This window comes from Oncorhynchus clarkii, chromosome 29 (assembly GCF_045791955.1).
Source record: "Oncorhynchus clarkii lewisi isolate Uvic-CL-2024 chromosome 29, UVic_Ocla_1.0, whole genome shotgun sequence".
NCBI classification, from domain to species: Eukaryota; Metazoa; Chordata; class Actinopteri; order Salmoniformes; family Salmonidae; genus Oncorhynchus; species Oncorhynchus clarkii.
This window is the reverse complement of record NC_092175.1, coordinates 47,102,673-47,118,711: the sequence shown is the minus strand read 5'-3', so window position 1 is coordinate 47,118,711 and position 16,039 is coordinate 47,102,673. Positions and strand designations below refer to the sequence as shown.

General features: G+C 46.0%; 1 protein-coding gene across 1 annotated transcript in view; it reads left to right on the top strand.

The window, feature by feature from the left end:
• Window positions 1–2,292: 2,292 nt before the first annotated feature.
• The window catches only part of LOC139388266 (aldolase C, fructose-bisphosphate, b), a 24,723-nt gene continuing 10,976 nt past the window's right edge, over window positions 2,293–16,039 (top strand). Inside the window, exon 1 of the mRNA XM_071134824.1 lies at window positions 2,293–2,402. The gene's annotated coding sequence lies outside the window, so the exon portion shown is untranslated. The remainder of the gene's footprint in view (window positions 2,403–16,039) is intronic.

Sequence of the window (16,039 nt, the reverse complement as noted above, 5' to 3'; positions counted from 1 at the left end):
CCTTAACCCGCCCGCCCTGCGGATATAACCGCCCACTAGGACTGGGGTTATGAGTTAACCTGCACATCACTATATACCACTGTAGCAGTAGGATACCAGCTGAATAACTGCAGAACTAGACTACCCTACCTGGGATTCAGCCTGCTATAACACCTGTTATAACATCTCTATGACAACTCTAGCCTGTCTATAGCAGGTGTACTACTATGCTAATACTGTATAGACTGGAGTTTTTATTTTTTTATAAAGGACTGCTCTTATTTCTTACCCAGAATGCCTCACATCTGATCCGTTCCTTATTCTTATTAGACCTGAGTCAAATACAAAATATTTTCAAATATTCAAAAGTATTTAAGCAGCACTGGATTTAGAATTCGCACCTTTGGGACTATTCTATTGATTCCAATGTACAGGGGCCGAACTAAATCGGCTCATGTATGTGGAAGTACTTGAAGTATGTATTGGACCGAGATGTGATTGTTGCTGTCAGATGTGTTTTTTCTCCTTCGCAGTCATGTTAGGTCTTCTACCCCCTGGTCTGTGATGGCGTTGTTGTTGCACCAATGCTCTGTGTTGTCCTAACTTCCATCAGCTCAACTATTAAACTGTTTCCAACTTGGGGTGTTTTCCTGGAGGCAAATCAAATCAACTTGTTTTGGTCACGATGTTTTCACAGTGCAGCAAAATGCTTGTGTTTCTAGCTCTAGCAACAGTGCAGTAATATCTAGCAGGACAAAACAATACACACATAATCCCAAAAAGTTCAAAGTTCTGCTCTGAGAGAAAGGAGTGTGTGTGTGTGTGTGTGTGTGTGTGTGTGTGTGTGTGTGTGTGTGTGTGTGTGTGTGTGTGTGTGTGTGTGTGTGTGTGTGTGTGTGTGTGTGTGTGTGTGTGTGTGTGTGTGTGTGTGTGTGTGAGGAAGGGAGGATGTGCTTGGTTTGTAGATGCAGTTCTCTTCATTTAAATGTTTCCACTTCATCAAGCTAGAACCCTTTTCTGAAAGAGAGCGAGGATAAAGACGGAGAGAGGGGAAAGAGAAAAGGAGAGGGTAGAGAGAGAGAGGGGAGGGTGAGGAAGGACTGAGGATGGTGTTGCTGGGAGGGAAGGATAGGGAAGGAGGGTAGAGAGAGAGTAGATGACTTCTCTTTCTCTAGGGAGAGAGGGAGATGTGTGTGTATGTCTGTCTCTGTCTGTCACAACCTGTCCGTCTGTCTGTCAGACAGTCTCACAACAAATCAAAATCAAATCAAATTTTATTTGTCACATACACATGGTTAGCAGATGTTAATGCGAGTGTAGCGAAATGCTTGTGCTTCTAGTTCCGACAATGCAGTAATAACAAGTAATCTAACTAACAATTCCAAAACTACTGTCTTGTACACAGTGTAAGGGGATAAAGAATATGTACATAAGGATATATGAATGAGTGATGGTACAGAGCAGCATAGGCAAGATACAGTAGATGGTATCGAGTACAGTATGTACAAATGAGATGAGTATGTAAACAAAGTGGCATAGTTTAAAGTGGCTAGTGATACATGTATTACATAAGGATACAGTCGATGATATAGAGTACAGTATATACGTATGCATATGAGATGAATAATGTAGGGTAAGTAACATTATATAAGGTAGCATTGTTTAAAGTGGCTAGTGATATATTTACATCATTTCCCATCAATTCCCATTATTAAAGTGGCTGGAGTTGAGTCAGTGTCAGTGTGTTGGCAGCAGCCACTCAGTGTTAGTGGTGGCTGTTTAACAGTCTGATGGCCTTGAGATAGAAGCTGTTTTTCAGTCTCTCGGTCCCAGCTTTGATGCACCTGTACTGGCCTCGCCTTCTGGATGATAGCGGGGTGAACAGGCAGTGGTTGATGTCCTTGATGATCTTAATGGCCTTCCTGTAACATCGGGTGGTGTAGGTGTCCTGGAGGGCAGGTAGTTTGCCCCCGGTGATGCGTTGTGCAGACCTCACTACCCTCTGGAGAGCCTTACGGTTGAGGGCGTAAAATAATATAGATCATGAAGGCGGGGCCCATCAAGAGCCCCGCTGATTAAATCAAGACTTCCATAACAATTCCCATTATCACCTGCGTCATATACAACAGAGACACATCCTGACTCAGGGCTTATCGATATGACCACCCCGGAGCGCAAGCTGTGCTCGTCGACGCCAGGGCCTCACCATCCCCATCTGTCTCGGCGTCCTCATGAATATTCGGTGTCTGGGGTGATGACGTCAGGCCCCTCCCGGTAAGGAGAGTTTTGTAACAGGGTCACGTTGCGCTGCGGCACTGAACGAACAGACCTCCGAACAGCAGCAGTCCACCGTCTACTCTCCTCTACACCGAAGACAACACCTGCCCATAACCTATTTAACTAGATAACTACAATATTATCAGGTAAGACACACTCCTCTTTGTGATATTTCTCATTTCAGTAACATGACATTTTGCTGTTCTGTCACTTAGATGAGAAACGTGTTAATTGCCCAGTCAGCTGAACCGTTCTGTCAAAAAAGCGTATGCACGTGACAGCTACTTAACTAGCCAAATGTCTTGTCGGTATTTGTGGACACATATGTTGATATATATTTTGTAGCGAGAGAAACTATGAATTATACTGTAGCTTTCTGTAGCTGTTCGGTTGTTATTGTCTTCGCGGTTCACAGACAGAGACAGACGGAGAGAGACAGAGAGACAGACAGAGACAGACGGAGAGAGACAGAGAGACTAGAGATAGGAGCAGCAGTTACCTTGTCTCAAGACCTAGACATTTCTGTTAACATTTCTATTAGTCATTTAGTGTTTTCTGTTTAAATGAATATAAATAAGGACGTTGCGGGACGAAGCGAGGGCAGCAGCAGTCTAGCTGGCTGAAGATGAAGTTGTGTCAGCCTGTTGCAGACAGACGAGGAGAGAGAAGGACAGAGACGCTTATTACGGACTAATAACGAGTTTAACGACACCTGAACACGGGCAATTTCATAGCACAGTCTTATTGTCGATATTTACTGAAAACTACGGTAAACAGGGAGTTGATGTGGTAAATAGGCATAGGACAGTCCTTAATGTCGGGGTTCTTCTCCAGAGCACTATGCATCTCCTCCTCTCCTCACTACCCTCTCCTCCGCTCCTACCCTCTCCTCCTCTCCTCCTCTCCTCTCCTCACTACCCTCTCCTCCTCTCCCCACTACCCTCTCCTCCTCTCCCCACTACCCTCTCCTCCTCTCCTACCCTCTCCTCCTCTCCTCTCCCCACTACCCTCTCCTCCTCTCCTACCCTCTCCTGCTCTCCTCACTACCCTCTCCCTCTCTCCCCACTACCCTCTCCTCCTCTCCTACCCTCTCCTCCTCTCCTACCCTCTCCTCCTCTCCCCACTACCCTCTCCTCCTCTCCTACCCTCTCCTCCTCTCCTACCCTCTCCTCCCCCCTCACTACCCTCTCAAGCAGGTTAGCTTGAGTCATGGTGATGTCATCTGATTGGGGCGTTGTCACTGTGGGAAAGTCTACTGTGTGTGGCGAGGGTATCCTGCATGACTAGTCATTTCTGGTGGTCATTGCTGTAATAATATACTCAGACTATACCCAATCTACACTCGGGCTATACTCGGACTATACTCAAACTATACTCAGACTATACCCAATCTACACTCGGGCTATACTCAGACTATACCCAATCTACACTCGGGCTATACTCAGACTATACCCAATCTACACTCGGGCTATACTCAGACTATACTAAGGTTATACTCTTTACCAGACATAACTAGAGACCTTGTCTGCCTGCCTGTCTGTCTTTCTGTCTGTCCTGCTGTCTGTCTGTCTGCTTGCCTGCCTGCCTGTCTTTCTGTCTGTCCTGCTGTCTGTCTGCCTGCCTGCCTGCCTGTCTTTCTGTCTCTCCTGCTGTCTGTCTGTCTGCTTGCCTGCCTGTCTTTCTGTCTGTCCTGCTGTCTATCTGTCTGCCTGCCTGCCTGTCTTTCTGCCTGTCTGTCTGTCTGCTTGCCTGCCTGTCTGTCTTTCTGTCTGTCCTGCTGTCTGTCTGTCTGCCTGCCTGCCTGTCTTTCTGTCCGTCGGTCTGCCTGCCTTGCTGTCTGTCTGTCTGCCTGCCTGCCTGCCTGTCTGTCTGTCTGTCTGTCTGTCGGTCTGCTTGCCTAACTAACGATTTACAGGAGGTGAGTCAGGCTTTATGGTATGCACGTGCAGCAGGCCTGGGTGATCCTATTAACGTGTATCTGTGCTGCTGAAGGAGATGAAAGGTTTGTGAGAGCTCAAATTAGAAACTGCTGCTGAAGCAGATGACAGGTTGCTAGAGCTGAAGGAGACGACAGGTTGTTAGAGCTGAAGGAGACGACAGGTTGTTAGAGCTGAAGGAGATGACAGGTTGTTAGAGCTGAAGGAGATAGAGCTGAAGGAGACGACAGGTTGTTAGAGCTGAAGGATACAACAGGTTGTTAGAGCTGAAGGAGATGACAGGTTGTTAGAGCTGAAGGAGACGACAGGTTGTTAGAGCTGAAGGAGATGACAGGTTGTTAGAGCTGAAGGAGATAGAGCTGAAGGAGACAGGTTGTTAGAGCTGAAGGAGATGACAGGTTGTTAGAGCTGAAGGAGATAGAGCTGAAGGAGACAACAGGTTGTTAGAGCTGAAGGAGACGACAGGTTGTTAGAGCTGAAGGAGATGACAGGTTGTTAGAGCTGAAGGAGATGACAGGTTGTTAGAGCTGAAGGAGATAGAGCTGAAGGAGATGACAGGTTGTTAGAGCTGAAGGAGATAGAGCTGAAGGAGACGACAGGTTGTTAGAGCTGAAGGAGACGACAGGTTGTTAGAGCTGAAGGAGACGACAGGTTGTTAGAGCTGAAGGAGATGACAGGTTGTTAGAGCTGAAGGAGATAGAGCTGAAGGAGATGACAGGTTGTTAGAGCTGAAGGAGATAGAGCTGAAGGAGACGACAGGTTGTTAGACCTGAAGGAGATGACAGGTTGTTAGAGCTGAAGGAGGTTGTTAGAGCTCAAAATAGAAACTCTGCTGCGTGCTGCACCACACACAACCTCTAAAAGCCCCGCGTCACTGTCAACAGGTGTGTTAGCTACAGGGATGGGCCAATGTGTGACACTAATCAGTCCCCCAAGGACTGGAGTTGCCCATCCCTGATCCAAATGTCTCTGGCTCCTCCGTTCTGAGAGGAGTGTGTTGTCCAACTGTGCCAAACACATTAGTCATCATAGAGTACGTACCCCTCCTCCTTCTATCTTTGTTCTCCTTAGTCCCCCGTCCCCCGTCCCCCGTCCCAGCAGGAGGCCTCTGCGGAATTTGCCATCTCTGTCATATTGGAAACAATGTAATTGAGTTTGGCCTCTAAACACAGCACAATGCCATCCATCCTTTAAACACAGCATAATGCCATCCATCCTTTAAACACAGCACAATGCCATCCATCCTTTAAACACAGCATAATGCCATCCATCCTTTAAACACAGCACAATGCCATCCATCCTTTAAACACAGCACAATGCCATCCATCCTTTAAACACAGCACAATGCCATCCATCCTTTAAACACAGCACAATGCCATCCATCCTTTAAACACAGCACAATGCCATCCATCCTTTAAACACAGCATAATGCCATCCATCCTTTAAACACAGCATAATGCCATCCATCCTTTAAACACAGCATAATGCCATCCATCCTCTTATTAGAAACTAGCTCAGTCATGAACAGATTACATCAGTGATTCGTATTCCTTGCAACTTTCTGAAGAGGCAATGGAATGGTAATGCCCCTGTGTGTGTATCTGTCTGTGTGTCTGTCTGTGTGTCTGTCTGTGTGTCTGTCTGTCTGAGTGTGTCTGTCTGTGTGTGTCTGTGTGTCTGTCTGAGTGTGTCTGTGTGTGTCTGTCTGTGTGTGTCTGCGGTGTGCACTTTTCTACCGCTTTATCTGCTAAAGATGCTAATGATAACCGTCTTCAGGTAGATGGGAAGGCTTTAGCTGCTAAAGATGCTAATGATAACCGTCGTCAGGTAGATGGGGAGGCTTTAGCTGCTAAAGATGCTAATGGTAACCGTCTTCAGGTAGATGGGGAGGCTTTAACTGCTAAAGATGCTAATGGTAACTGTTTTCAGGTAGATGGGAAGGCTTTAGCTGCTAAAGATGCTAATGGTAACCGTCTTCAGGTAGATGGGAAGGCTTTAGCTGCTAAAGATGCTAATGGTAACCGTCTTCAGGTAGATGGGAAGGCTTTAGCTGCTAAAGATGCTAATGGTAACCGTCTTCAGGTAGATGGGAAGGCTTTAGCTGCTAAAGATGCTAATGATAACCGTTGTCAGGTAGATGGGAAGGCTTTAGCTGCTAAAGATGCTAATGGTAACCGTCTTCAGGTAGATTGGGAGGCTTTAGCTGCTAAAGATGCTAATGATAACCGTCGTCAGGTAGATGGGAAGGCTTTAGCTGCTAAAGATGCTAATGGTAACCGTCTTCAGGTAGATGGGGAGGCTTTAACTGCTAAAGATGCTAATGGTAACCGTCTTCAGGTAGATGGGAAGGCTTTAGCTGCTAAAGATGCTAATGGTAACCGTCTTCAGGTAGATGGGAAGGCTTTAGCTGCTAAAGATGCTAATGGTAACTGTCTTCAGGTAGATGGGAAGGCTTTAGCTGCTAAAGATGCTAATGATAACCGTCGTCAGGTAGATGGGGAGGCTTTAGCTGCTAAAGATGCTAATGGTAACCGTCTTCAGGTAGATGGGAAGGCTTTAGCTGCTAAAGATGCTAATGGTAACTGTCTTCAGGTAGATGGGAAGGCTTTAGCTGCTAAAGATGCTAATGGTAACCGTCTTCAGGTAGATGGGAAGGCTTTCCCAAAAACCTTCTCAATTAAACGTACAAAGTAGCATACTTGGCAGAGTCATGGTTATTAATCCAGTGGCTATTTATTTTGCATTCTCCATCACATGATCGCTACAGAAGCTGCTAACCAAACAACACTCTCTTGCTGGTGCACACGTGAATTAAAGGCTAACCACACAACAACAACAAAAATCACAATTTCTTTGATTTCTTTCAAGACCTCAAAAGTGGTGTCCTGATGTTGTTCAAGCCTCGTTGTGAACTTACAACATACAATTAAATTGTTATTCTACGGGAAAGAAATGTGATTTTCAGAAGAAAAAAGAGAGAGAGAAAAAGGGAATGAGGAGAGAGGAGAGAGAATGAGAGAAAATGGAGTGAGGGAGAGGAGAGAAAACAGAGTGAGGGAGAGGAGAGAAAACAGAGTGAGGGAGAGGAGAGAGAACGAGAGAAAATGGAGTGAGGGAGAGGAGAGAGAACGAGAGAAAACGAAGTGAGGGAGAGGAGAGAGAATGAGAGAAAATGGAGTGAGGGAGAGGAGAGAGAACGAGAGAAAACGAAGTGAGGGAGAGGAGAGAGAGAAAACAGAATGAGGGAGAGGAGAGAGAACAAGAGAAAATGGAGTGAGGGAGAGGAGAGAAAACAGAGTGAGGGAGAGGAGAGGAGAGGGAACGAGAGAAAACAGAGTGAGGGAGAGGAGAGAAAACGGAGTGAGAAAGAGGAGAGAAAACGAGAGAAAACGGAGTGAGAGAGAGGAGAGAAAACAGAGTGAGGGAGAGGAGAGAGAACGAGAGAAAACGGAGTGAGGGAGAGGAGAGAGAACAAGAGAAAATGGAGTGAGGGAGAGGAGAGAAAACAGAGTGAGGGAGAGGAGAGGAGAGGGAACGAGAGAAAACAGAGTGAGGGAGAGGAGAGAAAACGGAGTGAGAGAGAGGAGAGAAAACGAGAGAAAACGGAGTGAGAGAGAGGAGAGAAAACAGAGTGAGGGAGAGGAGAGAAAACAGAGTGAGGGAGAGGAGAGGGAACGAGAAAACGGAGTGAGGGAGAGGAGAGAAAACAGAGTGAGGGAGAGGAGAGAAAACAGAGTGAGGGAGAGGAGAGAAAACAGTGAGGGAGAGGAGAGAAAACAGAGTGAGGGAGAGGAGAGAAAACAGAGTGAAGGAGAGGAGAGGGAACGAGAGAAAACGGAGTGAGGGAGAGGAGAGAAAACAGAGTGAGGGAGAGGAGAGGGAACGAGAGAAAACGGAGTGAGGGAGAGGAGAGAAAACAGAGTGAGGGAGAGGAGAGAAAACAGAGTGAGGGAGAGGAGAGGGAACAGAGTGAGGGAGAGGAGAGAAAACAGAGTGAGGGAGAGGAGAGAAAACAGAGTATGGGAGAGAAAACGGGAGAATCAGTAGAGTGAGGTAGTGAATCCTTTAGAACAGTGTGCAGTCTGTTCTGAGCCAATCAGAACGGGACTACCTACCAGGCCAGACAGTACTACAGGATACACACACCATAGAGATAGAATGAATAGAACAGCCATCCCCATTCAAGTCAATGAGTGGACTGGAGGCCATTGTGAATGTACCCATAGGCAGTGGTGTAAAGTACTTAAGTAAAGAATGATGTAACCCTTCCCTGCAGTCAACAGAAAACGCTCTCTTTGGCCTCATATGCGGTGAAATGTTATTAATATTTTTCATAATTAAAAACATATTTTTTTATTTCTTTTTTTTTTATGTGAAAAATCTGGTGTTTCTATGTCAAGCAGTTTTGTTTTATTTGAGTCTTCCGTGGTGTATATGAAGTGTAATATTGGGATGTAAACTCAAAATGTAATACATTTCAACTCTATATCTGACATGGTACAGTGGTCTTCTTTGTTTCAGCCCATAACCATGTGTGTGAGGCGGATACTTTTGTTTCAAAGCAGATTTGTTTGACTACCAAGAAATATCAAATCAAATCAAATCATACTGTGTGTGACCCTGATTTAGCCCACTGATGTACAATTAAAGTACAACTTAAGTCGTTTTTAGGGGGTTTTACTTCACTATTTATATTAGACTAATTTTACTTCCCTACATTCCCAATGAAAATAATGTACTTTTTACTCCATGCATTTTCCCTGACACCTAAAAGTACTCGTTACATTTTGAGTGCTTAGCAGGTCAGGAAAATGGTCCAATTCACACACTTATCAAGAGAACATCCCTGGTCATCTACTGCCTCTGATCTGGAGGACTCACTAAACAGAGAACATCCCTGGTCATCCCTACTGCCTCTGATCTGGAGGACTCACTAAACAGAGAACATCCCTGGTCATCCCTACTGCCTCTGATCTGGAGGACTCACTAAACAGAGAACATCCCTGGTCATCCCTACTGCCTCTGATCTGGCAGACTTACTAAACAGAGAACATCCCTGGTCATCCCTACTGCCTCTGATCTGGAGGACTCACTAAACAGAGAACATCCCTGGTCATCCCTACTGCCTCTGATCTGGAGGACTCACTAAACAGAGAACATCCCTGGTCATCCCTACTGCCTCTGATCTGGCAGACTCACTAAACAGAGAACATCCCTGGTCATCCCTACTGCCTCTGATCTGGAGGACTCACTAAACAGAGAACATCCCGGGTCATCCCTACTGCTTCTGATCTGGAGGACTCACTAAACAGAGAACATCCCTGGTCATCCCTACTGCCTCTGATCTGGAGGACTGACTAAACAGAGAACATCCCTGGTCATCCCTACTGCTTCTGATCTGGAGGACTCACTAAACAGAGAACATCCCTGGTCATCCCTACTGCCTCTGATCTGGCAGACTTACTAAACAGAGAACATCCCTGGTCGTCCCTACTGCCTCTGATCTGGAGGACTCACTAAACAGAGAACATCCCTGGTCATCCCTACTGCCTCTGATCTGGCAGACTTACTAAACAGAGAACATCCCTGGTCGTCCCTACTGCCTCTGATCTGGAGGACTCACTAAACAGAGAACATCCCTGGTCATCCCTACTGCCTCTGATCTGGAGGACTCACTAAACAGAGAACATCCCTGGTCATCCCTACTGCCTCTGATCTGGAGGACTCACTAAACAGAGAACATCCCTGGTCATCCCTACTGCCTCTGATCTGGCAGACTTACTAAACAGAGAACATCCCTGGTCGTCCCTACTGCCTCTGATCTGGAGGACTCACTAAACAGAGAACATCCCTGGTCATCCCTACTGCCTCTGATCTGGCAGACTTACTAAACAGAGAACATCCCTGGTCGTCCCTACTGCCTCTGATCTGGAGGACTCACTAAACAGAGAACATCCCTGGTCGTCCCTACTGCCTCTGATCTGGAGGACTCACTAAACAGAGAACATCCCTGGTCGTCCCTACTGCCTCTGATCTGGAGGACTCACTAAACAGAGAACATCCCTGGTCGTCCCTACTGCCTCTGATCTGGAGGACTCACTAAACAGAGAACATCCCTGGTCGTCCCTACTGCCTCTGATCTGGAGGACTCACTAAACAGAGAACATCCCTGGTCATCCCTACTGCCTCTGATCTGGAGGACTCACTAAACAGAGAACATCCCTGGTCGTCCCTACTGCCTCTGATCTGGAGGACTCACTAAACAGAGAACATCCCTGGTCGTCCCTACTGCCTCTGATCTGGAGGACTCACTAAACAGAGAACATCCCTGGTCGTCCCTACTGCCTCTGATCTGGAGGACTCACTAAACAGAGAACATCCCTGGTCGTCCCTACTGCCTCTGATCTGGCAGACTTACTAAACATGTTTAAAAAAGAAAACAAAATCGGGCTGTCTTGTTTGCTTAATGTAAGGAATTTGAAATTATTTTTACTTTTGAATATACTTAAGTATATTTTAGCAATTACATTTACTTTTGATACTTAAGTATATTTAAAACCAAATACTTTTAGACTTTACATTTTGTTACGTTAGAGCCTTATTCTAAAATTAATTAAATTAATGTTTTTTCTCATTAATCTACACATAATACCCCATAATGACAAAGAGAAAACAGGTTTATAGATATACATTATTTACATAAGTATTCAGACCCTTTACTATGAGACTATGAAATTGAGCTCAGGTGCATCCTGTTTCCATTGATCATCCTGGAGATGTTTCTACAACATGATTGGAGTCCACCTGTGGTAAATTCAATTGATTGGACATGATTTGGAAAGGCACACACCTGTCTATATAAGGTCCCACAGTTGACAGTGCATGTCAGAGCAAAAACCAAGCCATGAGGTCGAAGGAACTGTCCGTAGAGCTCAGAGACAGGATTGTCTGGGTAAGGGTACCAAAAAATGTCTGCAGCATTGAAGGTTCCCAAGAACACAGTGGTCTCCATCATTCTTAAATGGAAGAAGTTTGGTGGCCGCCCGGCCAAACTGAGCAATCGGAGGAGAAGGGCCTTGGTCAGGGAGGTGACCAAGAACCCGATGGTCACTCTGACAGAGCTCCAGAGTTTCTCTGTGGAGATGGGAGAAACTTCCAGAAGGACAACCGTCTCTGCAGCACTCCACCAATCAGGCCTTTATGGTAGAGTGGCCAGACGGAAGCCACTCCTCAGTAAAAGGCACATGGCAGCCCGCTTGGAGTTTGTCAAAAGGCACCTAAAGGACTCTCAGACCACGAGAAACAAGATTCTCTGGTCTGAGGAAACCAAGATTGAACCCTTTGGCCTAAATGCCAAGCATCACGTCTAGATGAAACCTGGCACCTGGTGACTGACAGTGTTTTTAAAAGGACACACTGTGACGGTCGGTAGAGGAGACGGTCGGTAGAGGAGACGGTCGGTAGAGGAGACGGTCGGTAGAGGAGACGGTCGGTAGAGGAGACGGTCAGTAGAGGAGACGGTCGGTAGAGGAGACGGTCGGTAGAGGAGACGGTCGGTAGAGGAGGCGGTCGGTAGAGGAGACGGTCGGTAGAGGAGACGGTCGGTAGAGGAGACGGTTGGTAGAGGAGACGGTCGGTAGAGGAGACGGTCGGTAGAGGAGACGGCCAGTAGAGGAGACGGTCGGTAGAGGAGACGGTCGGTAGAGGAGACGGTTGGTAGAGGAGACGGTCGGTAGAGGAGACGCCCAGTAGAGGAGACGGTCAGTAGAGGAGACGGTCGGTAGAGGAGACGGTCAGTAGAGGAGACGGTCGGTAGAGGAGACGGTCGGTAGAGGAGACGGTCGGTAGAGGAGACCGTCGGTGTGACTGACAGTGTTTTTAAAAGGACACACCGTGACGGTCGGTAGAGGAGACGGTCGGTAGAGGAGACGGTCGGTGTGACTGACAGTGTTTTTAAAAGGACACACTGTGACGGTCGGTAGAGGAGACGGTCAGTAGAGGAGACGGTCGGTAGAGGAGACGGTCGGTGTGACTGACAGTGTTTTTAAAAGGACACACTGTGACGGTCGGTAGAGGAGACGGTCGGTAGAGGAGACGGTCAGTGGAGGAGACGGTCGGTAGAGGAGACGGTCGGTAGAGGAGACGGTCGGTAGAGGAGACGGTCGGTAGAGGAGACGGTTGGTAGAGGAGACGGTCGGTGTGACTGACAGTGTTTTTAAAAGGACACACTGTGACGGTCGGTAGAGGAGACGGTCAGTAGAGGAGACGGTCGGTAGAGGAGACGGTTGGTAGAGGAGACGGTCGGTGTGACTGACAGTGTTTTTAAAAGGACACACTGTGACGGTCGGTAGAGGAGACGGTCAGTAGAGGAGACGGTCGGTAGAGGAGACGGTCGGTGTGACTGACAGTGTTTTTAAAAGGACACACTGTGACGGTCGGTAGAGGAGACGGTCGGTAGAGGAGACGGTCAGTGGAGGAGACGGTCGGTAGAGGAGACGGTCGGTAGAGGAGACGGTCGGTGTGACTGACAGTGTTTTTAAAAGGACACACTGTGACGGTCGGTAGAGGAGACGGTCGGTGTGACTGACAGTGTTTTTAAAAGGACACACTGTGACGGTCGGTAGAGGAGACGGTCAGTAGAGGAGACGGTCGGTAGAGGAGACGGTCGGTAGAGGAGACGGTCGGTAGAGGAGACGGTCGGTAGAGGAGACGGTCGGTAGAGGAGACGGTCGGTAGAGGAGACGGTCGGTAGAGGAGACGGTCGGTAGAGGAGACGGTCGGTAGAGGGGACGGGAGACGGTCGGTAGAGGAGACGGTCGGTAGAGGAGACGGTCGGTAGAGGGGACGGTCAGTAGAGGAGACGGTCGGTAGAGGAGACGGTCGGTAGAGGAGACGGTCGGTAGAGGAGACGGTCGGTAGAAGAGACGGTCGGTGTGACTGACAGTGTTTTTAAAAGGACACACTGTGACGGTCGGTAGAGGAGACGGTCAGTGGAGGAGACGGTCGGTAGAGGAGACGGTCGGTAGAGGAGACGGTCGGTAGAGGAGACGGTCGGTGTGACTGACAGTGTTTTTAAAAGGACACACTGTGACGGTCGGTAGAGGAGACGGTCAGTAGAGGAGACGGTCGGTAGAGGAGACGGTCGGTAGAAGAGACGGTCGGTGTGACTGACAGTGTTTTTAAAAGGACACACTGTGACGGTCGGTAGAGGAGACGGTCGGTAGAGGAGACGGTCAGTGGAGGAGACGGTCGGTAGAGGAGACGGTCGGTAGAGGAGACGGTCGGTAGAGGAGACGGTCGGTGTGACTGACAGTGTTTTTAAAAGGACACACTGTGACGGTCGGTAGAGGAGACGGTCAGTAGAGGAGACGGTCGGTAGAGGAGACGGTCGGTAGAGGAGACGGTCAGTAGAGGAGACGGTCGGTAGAGGAGACGGTCGGTAGAGGAGACGGTCGGTAGAGGAGACGGTCAGTAGAGGAGACGGTCGGTAGAGGAGACGGTCGGTAGAGGAGACGGTCGGTAGAGGGGACGGTCAGTAGAGGAGACGGTCGGTAGAGGAGACGGTCGGTAGAGGAGACGGTCAGTAGAGGAGACGGTCGGTAGAGGAGACGGTCGGTAGAGGAGACGGTCGGTAGAGGAGACGGTCGGTAGAGGAGACGGTAAGTAGAGGAGACGGTCGGTAGAGGAGACGGTCGGTGTGACTGACAGTGGTTTTGCTATTTGAACGATTATAACATGAACGTAGTAGTTTGGCTAGAAAATAACCGTTATCCAAAATTCCATGACCTCCACAGTCATAGTTCTGAACAAATTGTAAAATAAGTCAACTGGTATGAATACTTTCCGTTTGGACCGGTTCTAGAACAGGTTTGGACCGGTTCTAGAACAGTTTTGGACCGGTCCTAGGGCAGGTTTGGAACGGTTTGATGGCAGGTTTGGACCAGTTCTGTTGTGTATGGAGAGTGCAGGACTGAAAGAGAGAGAGCCACTGACTAAAATAACCAACGAAGGACAGATAGAATGGTGAATGGGCAGAAAAACGAGTGGTGTGGAAAGAGAGAGAGAGAGGAAAATACATGGATCTGCAGAAAGAGAGAGAGAGTGTGTGTGTGTGTGTGTGTGTGTGTGTGTGTGTGTGTGTGTGTGTGTGTGTGTGTGTGTGTGTGTGTGTGTGTGTGTGTGTGTGTGTGTGTGTCCTCTTTCAGATCTAATGAGGACTGACAGCAGAGTTTAGACAAGGACAATTAGGTAATACCTCCCCTTTCTCCATCTCTATTTTTCTTTTCTCTCTCTCTCTCTCTCTCTCTCTCTCTCTCCCCCCACCGTCTCAATTCAATTTCAATTGAAGTGGCTTTATTGTCATGGGAACCACATGTTAACAAAGTAATGTTCTTAACTGACTTGCCTCGTTAAATAAAGGATAAATACAATTAAAAAATGCAAATCAAAAGTGAAATAGATAATAAACAGAAGTGAAATAAACAATAAATATTAACAGTAAACATTACACTCACAAAAGTTCCAAAGGAATAAAGACATTTCAAATGTCATATTTTGTCTATATCCAGTGTTGTAACAATGTACAAATGGTTAAAGTACAAAACTGCAAACAAAACAACATAGGGTGGAAAACAGGCTGCCTAAGTATGATCCCCAATCAGAGACAACGATAGACAGCTGCCTAAGTATGATCCCCAATCAGAGACAACGATAGACAGCTGCCTAAGTATGATCCCCAATCAGAGACAACGATAGACAGCTGCCTAAGTATGATCCCCAATCAGAGACAACGATAGACAGCTGCCTAAGTATGATCCCCAATCAGAGACAACGATAGACAGCTGCCTCTGATTGGGAACCATACCAGGCCAACAAAGAAATAGAAAAACTAGAATGCCCACCCTAGTCACACGCTGGCCAAATAGAGAAATAAAAAGTCTCTCTACGGTCAGGTACATGACACCATCCCTCTTCAAATCAAATGCTATTTATCACGTGTCTAGTTGTGATGACCCAAGCGTTATGTAGAAATGATGTGTGAATATGATAGAACAGTACATTAATCAATCTGACTTCCTTACTATGTGAATAAATGCAACTGTGTACATCTCTAGAGAATCTAATAAACATGTGTCTAACTCGCACCGTGAGAGACGAGATAGAAACCGCTGTTGAGGCACGCAGATCAGAGACATGAAGTTGGTAGCCGAGGAACTACCAGTAGACCTACTAAATTATAAGCGTGTAGTCAATAAAATAATGACTCTGTAAAATGAGGAAATGCATTTACTCAGTTCAACTAATATAATTTATTAAACTAATATAATTTATTAAACTACTGTAATTGATTAAACTAAAATAATTTATTAAACTAATATAATTTATTAAACTACTGTAATTTATTAAACTAAAATAATTTATTAAACTAATATAATTTATTAAACTACTGTAATTTATTAAACTAAAATAATTTATTAAACTAATATAATTTATTAAACTAATATAATTTATTAAACTACTGTAATTTATTAAACTACTGTAATTTATTAAACTACTGTAATTTATTAAACTAATATAATTTATTAAACTAATATAATTTATTAAACTACTGTAATTTATTAAACTAATATAATTTATTAAACTACTGTAATTTATTAAACTAATATAATTTATTAAACTACTGTAATTTATTAAACTACTGTAATTTATTAAACTAATATAATTTATTAAACTACTGTAATTTATTAAACTAATATAATTTATTAAACTACTGTAATTTATTAAACTAATGTCAGTTATTAATCACAAAAGAATGAACGCTAGAACAACCAGACTACTCAGAGGAC